General features: G+C 41.7%; 1 protein-coding gene across 6 annotated transcripts in view; it reads right to left on the bottom strand.

The window, feature by feature from the left end:
* MED12L (mediator complex subunit 12L) overlaps positions 1-12,966 on the bottom strand; it is a 388,873-nt gene that overhangs the window by 263,695 nt on the left and 112,212 nt on the right. The gene's annotated exons all lie outside the window — the stretch shown is intronic.

Genomic DNA, 12,966 nt, shown 5'->3' with positions numbered 1-12,966 from the left:
TTTTATTTTGCAAAATACAAGAAGGATAAGCATCACTGTTTCGCTTTATCTGGTGTTGCACTGTATGTAGAGTCCGGCACCTCAGGACTTCAGTTTAATTTTGATCTACATACACTTCCCCCTCCCTATTCGCGGTTTCGATGTTCATGGTTTTGATTATCCACGTTTTTTTCCCCAGCCCCCCTCCTCAGAATTGCTCGTTGGCATAAAAAAATGGCCCCAGAACTTGGAGGGAAGCAATCAGAAGCGGCCGGGATGTGGGGGGGGGGGCGATCAGAGGCGGAGGGCAATCAGTGGTGGCGTGGGGGCGATCAGAGCATGGACCTTACCTGGTGGTCTAGCGGTGATACAGGGCAGGAGCAATCTTCCTACACTCTTGCCCCGTGCAGAGCCGTGCTGTAAGTTCCCGTGGTCTCACGAGACTACAACAGGGAGTTCCTGTTGTAGTCTCATGAGACCATGGGAACTCAGCAGCACAGCTCTGCACGGGGTAGGAGTGTAGGAAGATCGCTCCTGCCCCGCATCACCGCTAGACCACCAGGTAAGGACCGGGTGTGGGTCAGAGCCGGCCAAACGTTATTTGAGATTTTTCCCTATTCGCGGGCCAGCTCTGCCCCTAACCCCCGCGAATAGAGAGGGAGAAGTGTATTTCTATTTTTAGTTTGTAGTTACTTATGCTATACTAAGAGTCTATCTGTGCTGTGTGTGTGTGTGAGAGAGGCCAGCTATTGTTAGTACTGAATGCCGGTCTGCATAGATGTATCTGTACCAATCCAGCATCTTTAATTTTCCAGTAGGTGTAGTGATGTACTTGGGCCTACTGCAATGTTTATAATGCTATTGTTTACTGTGTAGGCACATATTGTGTGACTCCTGGAAGTTAGTGTTCATAGAATTGCATTATAGGTCCTGAGTAACATTTAGAGCAGATTGTATTACTTCATAATGTGCCTGGTTGGATTTTGGATTTATTTATTTATTCAATTTTATATACTGTTCTCCCAGGGGAACTCAGAATGGTTTACATAAATTTATTCAGGTACTCAAGCATTTTTCCCTGTCTGTCCCGGTGGGCTCACAATCTATCTAATGTACCTGGGGGGATTGAGTGACTTGCCCAGGGTCACAAGGGGCAGTGTAGGTTTGAACCCACCCACAACCTCAGGGTGCCGAGGCTCTAGCTTTAACCACTGCGCCACACTCTCCCCTTTTCTAAGTAGTGACTCAATAAAATTTACATATACTAAATATTTTCCTGTTTTTACATAATGGGCTAAATTCGATAAATGGCACTCAAAAATCAGCACTCAAAGATGAGCATCCACTGCAGAAAAGCACAGAATTCCAATTTTCCTAAATTTGGGCACAAAAAACCAAAACAACTTACATCTGCTGAAACTAGATGTAATTCTTAGTGATCAATTTGGGTGCACATCCCCAGTATTCTGCAACACTGCATGCAAATTTTAGGAATGCCCCTGATCTACCCATGTACCTCCCATGGCAACACCTCCTTTTGAGTTATGCACTGTAGGATTTCGGCACTCATTATTGAATAGTGCATAGCAAGATGCGCGCACAAATCCAAATCAGTGCCAATTAGCACCCAATTATTGGCACTAATTGGCTTGTGAACCATTTAGTTGGGCATGCAATTTAGAACAACTTCCAAACATTTATGCCCAATTATGGGTGCAATATATAGAAACACAGAGAAGAAAACTTTTTTTGCGATAGTACTAGCAAGGAAGACGTGTCCCTCAGCAGAAGATTCTTGCCACGATAAAATAGCGGCATGTCTCCACCATAAAGGAGGAGCAATAAGGATTTCTTAACCAAACTCCTGATGAAGCTCTTAGTAGAGTGAAACGGAGACGCTCCGTTGAGCGCAAGATCACCAAAGAGTGAATTTAAGTTTATTGAAGTTTCAAGTTTATTTAAAAATTTGATTTAATTGCAAAATCTTAATCCAACGCGATTTACAAATAACAATAAAATCAGGATTAACGACTCAGTAGAGATTAAAAATACCGATTGAGTTACCGGTACTCTTCACAACCTCCTATTGCAAAGAACTGTCAGTTCCACGGTTCTATATAAGCTAAGTACAATTTGCTTTATATATTTAAGCTGATTTTTTGAAATAATAAGCTGAAAATAAAACACTGGTTTGAGAGAGAACTGACAAGATTTCTACCACTATAAGTATTAGAAAAAAATTATATAAAAAAATCAAAAATATTATAACAGAGAAATATAAAAAGAGGATATATTAGCTAGGCAATTAAAGACCAGTGGCTGGTGCCTGCCTGGCTGGCACAGAACGCCCTCTCCGATGTCAGAATTGACGTCGTGAAGAAGGCTTCCGGGTGCGAGTAGTGGCAGCAGATGAGCAACGGCGGTGGACCGGGGAGGAAGTTTAAATCAGGCCTGGAGGGAGGCATTTGTTTTCCGGAGGGGTGGAAAGGAGGTAGGCAGGCAGGCAGGCAGGCAGGCAGGCTGGCTGGCTCTGGGGGAGGGAGGTAGGTAGGCAGGCTTTGGGGGAGGGAGGCAGGCAGGCAGGCTGGCTGGCTGGCTCTGAGGGAGGTAGGCAGGCAGACTGGCTGACTTTGGGGGAGACAGGCAGGCAGGCTCTGGGGGAGGTAGGCAGGCTGGCTGACTGGCTCTGGGAGAGGTAGGCAGGCAGACTGGCTGACTTTGGGGGAGACAGGCAGGCTGGCTTTGGGGGAGGCAGGCTCTGGGGGAGGTAGGCAGGTAGACTGGCTGACTTTGGGGGAAACAGGCAGGCAGGCTCTGGGGGAGGTAGGCAAGCAGGCTGGCTGGCTGGCTGGCTGGCTGGCTCTGGGGGAGGTAGGCAGGCAGACTGGCTGACTTTGGGGGAGACAGGCAGGCTGGCTTTGGGGGAGGTAGGCAGGCAGACTGGCTGACTTTGGGGGAGACAGGCAGGCTGGCTTTGGGGGAGGTAGGCAGGCAGGCTCTGGGGGAAGTAGGCAGGCTGGCTGGCTCTGGGGGAGGTAGGCAGGCAGACTGGCTGACTTTGGGGGAGACAGGCAGACTGGCTTTGGGGGAGGCTGGCTTTGGGGGAGGTAGGCCAACAGGATTTTTGGGAGGGGGTGGGACAAAGGCTAGAAGGCAGTGAGGGGACATAGGAAGGAGGAATGAAAGAAGGAGAGAAAATGGCAGAGAAGGGGGGTTGTAAGTAGAAGAAAGACTAGAGAGATAAATGCCTGGACCAAAGGGGAAAGACAGGAGGCAGAAGCAGGACTTTGGGAGGTGCAGACAGAGGGGGAGAGCCCCTGAGGAAGAGCAGAGAGAGGCAAGATCATAACAGAGGGAGAGAGGGAGACCTGGAACAAAGGTACAAAGGAGAACTGACACTGGATCTGGGGGCACTAAGGACATAGGAAGGAGGCATTGGGGGCACTAAGAACATAGGAAGGAAGGAGGGAGGGAATAGAAAGGGACAATTGTTGGGCCTGAGTGCAGAAAGAAATGAAAGATAAGATGCACAGTCAGAAGGAAACGCAACCAGAGACTTATGAAATCACCAGATAGCAAAGGTAGGAAAAATGATTTTATTTTCAATTTAGTGATAAAAATGTGTCAGTTTTGAGAATTTATATCTGCTGTCTATATTTTGCACTATATTTGTCTTTTTATATAGTTACTGAGGTGACATCGTTGCAAACCCCCTAAATATAAATGATAATTAACATTTTCTCTGCGTATAGGGTGCTTTGTGTTTTTTTTAATTTTATGGTTACCATTATGAAATAATAAGATATTGTGTGTACATGAAAAATGAATGTAAGAAATTGGGGGCAGGGCTAGGGAGGAATTGGGGGCGGGACTGAATATTAATAGATGTCCCGTTTTGATGAAAAAAATAAATGGTCACATTATCCATCTCCTAATCCTCAGGGAAACTTTCTTGTGCTGGCCATGGTTCAGCTGGAAGGACTGGCTTCCTTCCCAGCTTCTGTTCAGCTCCTTGTCCCAGCTGTCTCTCCTCTCTATCTGAAGGAAAGCTCAGTAAATGGGAGCCTCGGCAACAAGCCACGCCCCCTCCTAGCAGGGTTAGACAAACTCTTAAAGGGCCCTGCCTTCTCAATATCAGCCTGAGCTCTATACACTCTTAAAGGGGCGTGTTCCTTCCTAAAGTTGTGAACAGGATTTTTACACTGTTCAGGATGTTTCCTATACCTGGTAACAGGGTTTTTAGAGAGGCTTACAGGGACTTTCTCCTTGTTTCTAGTAGGTCTAGCCAGATCCCTGTCACAATATATAAGCACAGTGCATTTATGTTAAAGGACTCCTCTATATTCATCAATTTTTAAGGGGTTTTGGGGTTCCTTTTACTAAGGTACATTAGCGTTTTTAGAGCATGCAGGAATTACCGCGCACTACACTGTGCGCTACGCTTCTAGAACTAATGCCAGCTCAATGCTGGCGTTAAGGTCTAGCGTGCGCTATTCCACGCGTTAATGTCCTAGCGCACCTTAGTAAAAGGAGCTCTTGGGCTTTGATGCCATATGGGGCTAATTTTACAACAGGATGATCATAAAAATTCTCATACAAGTACCTATGCTTGGCCTATATTAGAAAATATTAACACAGGTATCAGCCTGCTTTTATAACACACTCCTACAATAATCACCAATTGTGCACAAGTGCTCTTACACTAGTTTATATCTGTGCAGAGGCAGGTGTAAAAATGTGCATATATCTGTGTAAAGGGGTATGGGACTTGTATACCGTTTTTTTGTGTGTGGTTTACACAATCAAAGTGGTTTACATATTTTAGACAGGTACTTACTTTGTACCTGGGGCAATGACGTGTCACAAGGAAATGCAGCAGGAATTGAACTTACAACCTCAGAGTGCTGAGGCAGCTGTTCTAACTACTAGGCCACTCCTCCACTCCACAAGTATGTGCATATATTATAACTTCACCCCACACACAGATCAAACATGCTCTTTTCAGCATAAATCAATTTTCCACATTCAAAACCTAGTTTACATGCAGAACATGCTTTATAAAATTATTCCCAGTATGGAGGTAACAATGCATTTATCTTTTATGCATGTGTACATGTATCATTTTTTATTCTATGCTGATTTGGACAGATTTTGAAATTGATGTCATTGGAATAAAACTGCTAGCATTAAGGTTTAGATGTGATTTAGCTAGTTAAGATAACTGATCATAAAAACAGATATAGCTTTTGGATTTTCACAATTTTAAAATATTTTATCATTCTAAACTATCCTGTGCATTGAGGAAGTCATCTGATAAAGGTATCAAATCAGATCTTTCCTAGCTTTTTAGTAAGGGAATTCTATGAGAGTTGGAGCAATTAGCACTCTGGGCCGCAGTAGAAACCTCTACTGCGTCTTAGTAAAATGGGGGGGGCAATCATAAATGCTATACATCTAAAAATTCCACTGCCACAATGTAAAGCAAACTGTCCTTAAGCAAAAGGAGAATGAATATATATATATATATATATACAGATATGTTTGATATGATCTGTACACCATGCTAAACGAAAAATGCTAACGCAAGCTCTATGGAGGCGTTAGCGTCTAGCATGTGCTAAAACCGCTAGCACACCTTAGTAAAAGGAGCCCTAACTGTTGAGTTAATGGCATGCTGAGCTGTTTGGGATGATGAAGCTTGATCAACTAGTCGTCCAAGTAGAGAAAAACATGAAAACCTCAATGTGCAAAGGGTTGCCGCCACTACCATTAGGCATTTTGTGAAGACACGAGGGGCTGAAGCCAGTCCAAAAGGCAAGACCGAAACAATATGGAAGCGAAGAAATATATCCATCCAACCTGCTCAGAGAAAGTGACTGTAGGTCTCTTTTAGATCTAGAGAGTATAGCCAATTGCCTTTTTCCAGTAGAAGGGTTCCCAGAGAGACCATGCAAAACTTTATCAAGTATTTGTTTAGGCCCTAGAGGTCTAGAAAAGGCTGAAGGCCTCCATTTTTTTTGTAGTATTAGGAAATACATTAAGCAGATTTTCCAGCCTCTCTCCTGCAGAGGAACAAGTCCCACTGTGTTTAGCTGGAGAAGGGCAAAGAATTCTTAATGAAGAGTTCTTTGATGGGTGGTTTGGAGGTTCTCATCAAGTGCAGGGTGCAGCCCTGAGTGAAAATTCAAAGCACCCACTGATCCATTGTGATAAAAGTCCAACGCTGATGGAAATAGAGCAACCTGTCTCCAATGGGGAGATTGGGAGGAGGAAGCAGAGAAATGTTGAGAATACTTTTTAGAAAAGAGTCAAAAGGTGAACCGAGGTTGAGATTGTGAATTTTGTGTCCTTGGTTGTTTTGCATGAGGTTGTTGAGGAGCAGGCCTAGAAAATAATGAAGGCAGCCAATTGTAATGCCTTTTAGTGTTATAATATTAGGAATGTCTGGATGAGGCAAAATATCTTCTAGATAATGAAAAAAAATTGTGAGCTGTATGGTTTAGATATAGTTTACCAAAGTTTCAGTGTGTTTTTGTTTTTTGTTATCTTATCTGCTGCTTCTTCAATTATATCCCCAAACTGGTCAACGCCATTACAATGAACATTTGAAAGGTGTTCTTGTAACAAAATTTCCAGATTAGACACACTAAGGGCTCCTTTTACAAAAGTGCGCTAGCGTTTTTAGCGCACGCACTGGATTAGCACGCGCTATAGCCAAAAAATTACCGGCTGCTTAAAAGGAGACGGCAGGGGCTAGCGCGCGAGGCAATTTAGTGCGCGTTATTCTGCACGTTAAGGCCCTAACGCACCTTTGCAAAAGGAGCCCTAAGTAAAGCCAAATGGTGCATTGCCACCGCAGATGTTCTGGAAGAAACATCAAAGGTGTCGAAAGATCCTATAACCATATACTTTCTTATATAGAACAAATTCTTAGATAATTGCTGAAACTGTTTATCTGAAGGGAGGATTTCATCAAACTCCAATAGTTGTTTTAAGTAAGGATTTAAAATAAATGGACATGTAAAATTGGCAGTCCATAATTCTATTGAAGAGCATAGATGATTGGAAAATGCATTTGCCAAAAGAGTCCAATGTCCTGGTTTCTCTGCCTGGAGGAGCAGAAGTATAAGATTGTGAGCTGTGTGAATGCTTGAGGGCAGATTCCACAACTAATGAACAATGTTGAAGTTGAGTTGTGTCAAATCTTAGGCACTTTTGAATTCTATACATGATGTCTATCTTTTTAGGAGCTACCTGGACTGACAGGGGGTTTTCCCAGTTCTTAAAGAAGGCATCTTTCATAACTTTATGCAAAGGAACCTTAAAGCATTCATTTGGTGGTACTTCAAAGTCAAGAAGTTTAAATAGTTCAGAGTGAGGCTCCTCATAAAGCTTGCCTCATCTGTCTTACAAAGCCAGTAAAAGAAACTTTCTGGTGGAGACTTGCATTGCTGAGGAGGAGAGGAAGAATCAGAAAGAATTCCATAGGATTCTTCTGCTGAGTATTCTGGCAAGTCCTCCTCTGAACGGATAGAGACTCCTTGAAGTACTCTCTGAAAGGCGAGCTGGGGGGATGCTTCAAGAGCAGCAAGGACTGTGCGGCAAGATGCCTCAAGATGGAGATCGATGGTCTGAAGCAGGAGATAACTCCTCTACCAATGATTCATACGTTGAGTGAGTCCATTCTGTGCAGGAGTGAATGACCTTGTCCTTGATTGATGCGTCGATGCATCTTCAGGCTGGGCTGAACTTGCGATGCCTGTATCTGCAGTAGCCTCAAAAGCTCTTGTCTGAGCAAGCCCAGATCTCCTCCTAGAGAGATGGTGCTGGTACTGGAAGCGGCATTGGCATGGAAGCAGTCTGCTGTACTAAATATTGGGGTGTGGGAGACCTTGATGTCGATGCACACCTTCAAAGAGACAGACATCATCTGAATGGAAGGAGATAAATTCTCAGTGTGTCAAGACTTGGAAGGAGCAGTGGTATGCCTAGAAGGGGAAGAATGTTTATGTTTAAACTGTTTATTAAAGTTTGAACGTCAATACAGATACAAAATCTTTGCCGATACGATAGAAACCAACAGTTTAACTGAATCAGGGCCTGGTTTCTTATGACTCTTAATTCTACATAACAAAGTATATGCCATTACAGCCCATTCTCCTCCTCCCCTCCCTCCCTAACCCTCCCTCCTCAAGTATAATTGGTAACAGATCCAGACCTAGAATGTGGGAAGAATGTTTATGTAATATAGTAAATGACAGCAGATAAAGACCTGAACGGTCCATCCAGTCTGCCCAATAGTCACACTCACTATATGTTCATGGCTTGTCTTTTCTTTAATATTTCTGGGCAATAAACCATAGAAGTCTGCCCAGTACTGTCTAGGTTCCCACTGCTGGAATTGCCATTGAAGCCTACTCCAGCCTATCCTAACCATACTGTCACTGAAGTGTCTATCAAAGCCCTCCCCAGCTCATCCTAAACCAATCTCCATATATGGGACACAGACCATGCAAGATTGTCCAGTACCGACCTTAGTTTGCATGCGACATTGCATCTCATCCGCGCATGCTCAGAGGCCCTCCAGACATAGCCCCAAGCTCTAGTAAAACTGGGGCCTTCCAAAACCCAGACAAAATGCTGGGTTTTCCAAAATACATCCAGTCACCTAGACTGTCCTCTAAAACGAGGACATGTCAAGGTAAATCAGGACATCTGATAACCCTACATTTTCACGTGCAAGAATAAAGCGACGAAAATGATAAAAGGTATGGAAAACCTTTCATACGCAGACAGGTTAGAAAGGCTGGGGCTCTTCTCCCTGGAAAAACGGAGACATGATAGAGACTTACAAGATCATAAAGGGCATGGAGAAGGTGGAGAGGGGCAGATTCTTCAACCTATCGGGAACCACAAGAACAAGGGGGCACTCGGAGAAATTGAAAGGGGACAGGTTTAGAACCAATGCTAGGAAATTCTTTTTCACTCAGAGGGTGGCGGACACCTGGAATGCGCTTCTGGAGGTTGTGATAGGACAGAGTACATTACAGGGTTCAAAGGATTGGATAAATTCCTGATGGATGCGGGGATTGAGGGGTATAGATAGGATTATGTAAGGGTATAGAGAGAGGGATAAAGGGGATTGAAGGGTTTTAGGCAAAGGATCACCTTACAGGTCATGGACCTGATAGGCCACCGCGGGAGCGGACTGCTGGGCACGATGGACCTATGGTCTGACCCAGCGGAGGCAACTTCTTATGTTCTGCACTGGCATTCACATGCTACAGAAGCTGGTTCTTGGGAGCCTATTTTATAAAAAGTCAACTTAGGTGCCTATATTGCCTTTATAGAAATGACTTCAAATAAGCACCCTCTTATAAAATCAGGCCCAAGATAACATAAGATACTGAAGAGAAAAGCAAAGCTGGACTTTCCAAGATCAACATTTCTTGAGGGAAGTTCACACCCACAGAGAACTAAACTTCAAGTATAGCCTAACCAGCAACTTCCTGCTGTGTGCAAACCAATTCATTCCTAGCTGACTGCACTATTTAAAAGCACTCTCTCTTCACCAACCTGATCAACAAAGGATAACTCTCAAAAGCTACTCAAAGGTACTGTTAGTCTCATAAAACCTTTCAGCTACAACTTGTTTTGACTCTCGATTTACAAAATTAGAAGTAAAATGGAGTGCACGGAGAAAGTCATTTGCTTCTAAAACGCCCATGTCATGGGAGTTAAAGCTTGTAGGAATAGATGTTTTAAAAAAAAAAAGTCAAAGTAAGTGCTAGTGATACCTGTTGCTTTAATACATTTAATAAAAAAAATAAAAAAAAGGCCAGATTACTGATCAAGATTTAAAGATTGTCATAGAATGCAAATTAATCTGATTCACAGACCAGATGTGTACAAAACTGATGCATATTCATTGTGGCTATTGTGGAACTGAAAGTGACCGACTTATAGCAATGCAATTACATTAGAGCTAAAGGCACATTTGATACAATTAATGTCTATTTCCTGCCATTAATCTTCAGCTGTGACAAAATTAATGTCACTGTATTTTTCTATAGTAATAGTTGGTATATTTTTAAAAAATTGTATTTAGATAGTTTCATTTTTAGGAGACTTTCCACTCAGTAATATTCTCGGCTCTGGTTTCAAGTGCGTCACTCTGCTCAAAGAAAAACCACTTATATCACCACTTGTGAAAAGAAGAAGGTGCAAGCAACATCTGAAAATTCAACAGTGAAGATCAGGATTATAAAATATATTTTTCAGAGCTCCATAAGAAGCCAAGGACAGCACAGGTACAGTACTGGAGGGCTTTACTTGTTCAGTTGTTTAAATTTATATGCTTAAATGTAAGTTTTATAGCTCTAATACTGATCACCAAAACAATTGGGAGGCACAATAACAAACAAAACATGAAAGACTTCCATTAACACCCCCCCACACACACACACACACACCAGTAAATGAAAGTTGGCTTTGCTGCACAGAAAGACAGAAGAGGTTTAAAGTTTAAAATATGGGGTTTTCTAAAAAATGTAATAATACAGGTGTAGAGTAAATATACATTTGTAGTTCAAGAGTTTGCTTATTGTTCTGATAAGCATAGAAGTTTTCATGCGTAACTGGCCAGACATGGCCAGCATTAAGAGAAAAAAAAGTACCTGCAAAGGGGAAAAAATAAAATGGTAGATTAAAAAAAAATAAATAAATAAAAAATCAGACAATGAATAAAAATTACAAGTAAAACAAACAAACAAAAAAAATCATAATAATGTCAATGAACTGTTAACCAATAAAAAAAAAGAACGTATGGCTTATATCAAAATTGTGTGAACAATTTCACTTCTATGTCACATCAGATCCAGTTCACATTGGTACTAGGAACTTAGAAAGGTGACTTATGATATATAAAATGATAGCATAGCTCACAGGGACAGGTACTCACATCACTGAAATCACCACCACAATTTGTCATTCACTAGTTCAACAAAAATCAAAGATGGCACGGGAATGAAGACTGAATTAATCTCTTGATATGTGAGTAGTACAGGCTTGAGGAGTGTTGACAGGGCCTCATGAGGAAACTTGTACTGATGCTGCCTATGCTGTACCTCATGGAGAAATAAAGCAACTTACCCCTTCTTCTAAGAAACCGCGCTAGCAGTTTTTAGCGCAGAGAGCTGCACTGAATGGCCTGCACTGCTCCTGACGCTCATAGAGTTCCTATGAGTATCGGGAGCAGCGCGGGCCATTCAGCGCTGCTCTCTGCGCTAAAAACTGCTAGCGCGGTTTCATAGAAGAGGGGGTTTAATTCCAGCGATGCAATTTAGGGCCTTTCACAATAAATTCACTTAAAAAAAAAAAACCAAACAAAACACATGCACACACAAAATTTTATTAAACAAAACATTTTATTTGATTAGCATTACATTTACAAGAAAATATCTTTTTATAAACCTGGAAACCTTTTTTCATTTGTGAACAAGAAATAAATTTACTTCCTCATCATCATAAATTTACTTCCTCATCATCAGTACACTTCATAACTCATTTGGTTAACTTGTGAATAAAAACTAAAGAATAGGTCTTACATCTAACAGAAAACTAATATGCAATCCAGTTACAGTATTTTTTTTAAGGCAATGAACTTAACACATGCAAAGGGTTAACCATTAGATATTATTCCAAGTGAGGGTTTTTTTTAGAATGCTTTTGTGTTGTCATTATCAATCGCTGTAAGCTGCTGATTGATATTCATCATACCTCATTGGTCAGTTTAGAGCAGGGGTCTTAAAGTCCCTCCTTGAGAGTCACAATCCAGTCGGGTTTTCAGGATTTCCTCAATGAATATGCATGAGATCTTTGTGCATGCACTGCTTTCAATGCATATTCATTGGGGAAATCCTGAAAACCCGACTGGATTGCGGCCCTCAAGGAGGGACTTTGAGATCCCTGGTTTAGAGTATTTTACATTATTACGGACTAATTCAAGAACACTGCTAAAGGTCTTAAATAAAAATAGAAACTTAAGAAATTCCTGAAACAAATTTAATGGTTGCAAAATGTAAATGGTTATATTGTAGACATTGGTAATTACATACAAATTTTGTAAATCTTTTTCCATATATAAAGCATGCAAGTATTTCTTTTTATAAAATTACATAGGGGTATTCATGTATGAAAAGTTATGCATTGCATTTATGAGATCTGCCTGTAGGCGTTCCCAGAAGTGTGGTTTGGACAGAGTTGCTCTTTATATGCATATTATACATGCACACATTTATACCTTTGGAGCAGATGTAAGCTTATATATCATCTCTTGCTACTTCAGACTCTCTTCAGGGACACTTCTGAAAATATTCCAGCCTAGACTCCAGCCTAGGTAGACTCTCTTGCTTCCCTTCTCACCTTAAGAAACAACCTAAAGCCTTTGAACCCAAACCATTTTACAACTTTCCTGCACCCATATAAACCCAGCTATTTCCACCTGGAATGTACCTCTCATCTATTGCTACTTCAGACTCTCTTCAGGGACACTTCTGAATAATGGCCATCATTAAAGTATAAGCTACCTCTAGGAGAGAGTCTCCACTAGTGCTGCCCGATTCAGGAAAAAAAATATTTTGATTCGATTCAGCCTATTGAATTGATTTTTCAATGAAACTTGAGACTTGATTCGATTTTCCTGCTCAATTGGGTGTTTTTTTCCCCAAATATCCAGATGGATTTTATAGCCTCTTCACCCTTTTGACCTCTCCTACCCACACTGGTGCTATGGTGTAAACAAAATAAAGAAGCAAAAAAGGCTTTTCCTCTCTCTGTTAAATCCTAGCTCACGTTCGTGGTCTAATACCAGCTCTGGCAGGATACAAATTTCAAATCTGACACATTGTAATCACAAAACAGAAAATAAAATTATTTTTTCTACCTTTTGTTGGCTGGTCATTATTCAAATCATGTTGGTCCCAGGCT

Source organism: Geotrypetes seraphini, chromosome 9 (assembly GCF_902459505.1).
Source record: "Geotrypetes seraphini chromosome 9, aGeoSer1.1, whole genome shotgun sequence".
Classification (NCBI taxonomy): Eukaryota; Metazoa; Chordata; class Amphibia; order Gymnophiona; family Dermophiidae; genus Geotrypetes; species Geotrypetes seraphini.
This window is presented reverse-complemented; position numbering and strand designations above follow the sequence as displayed.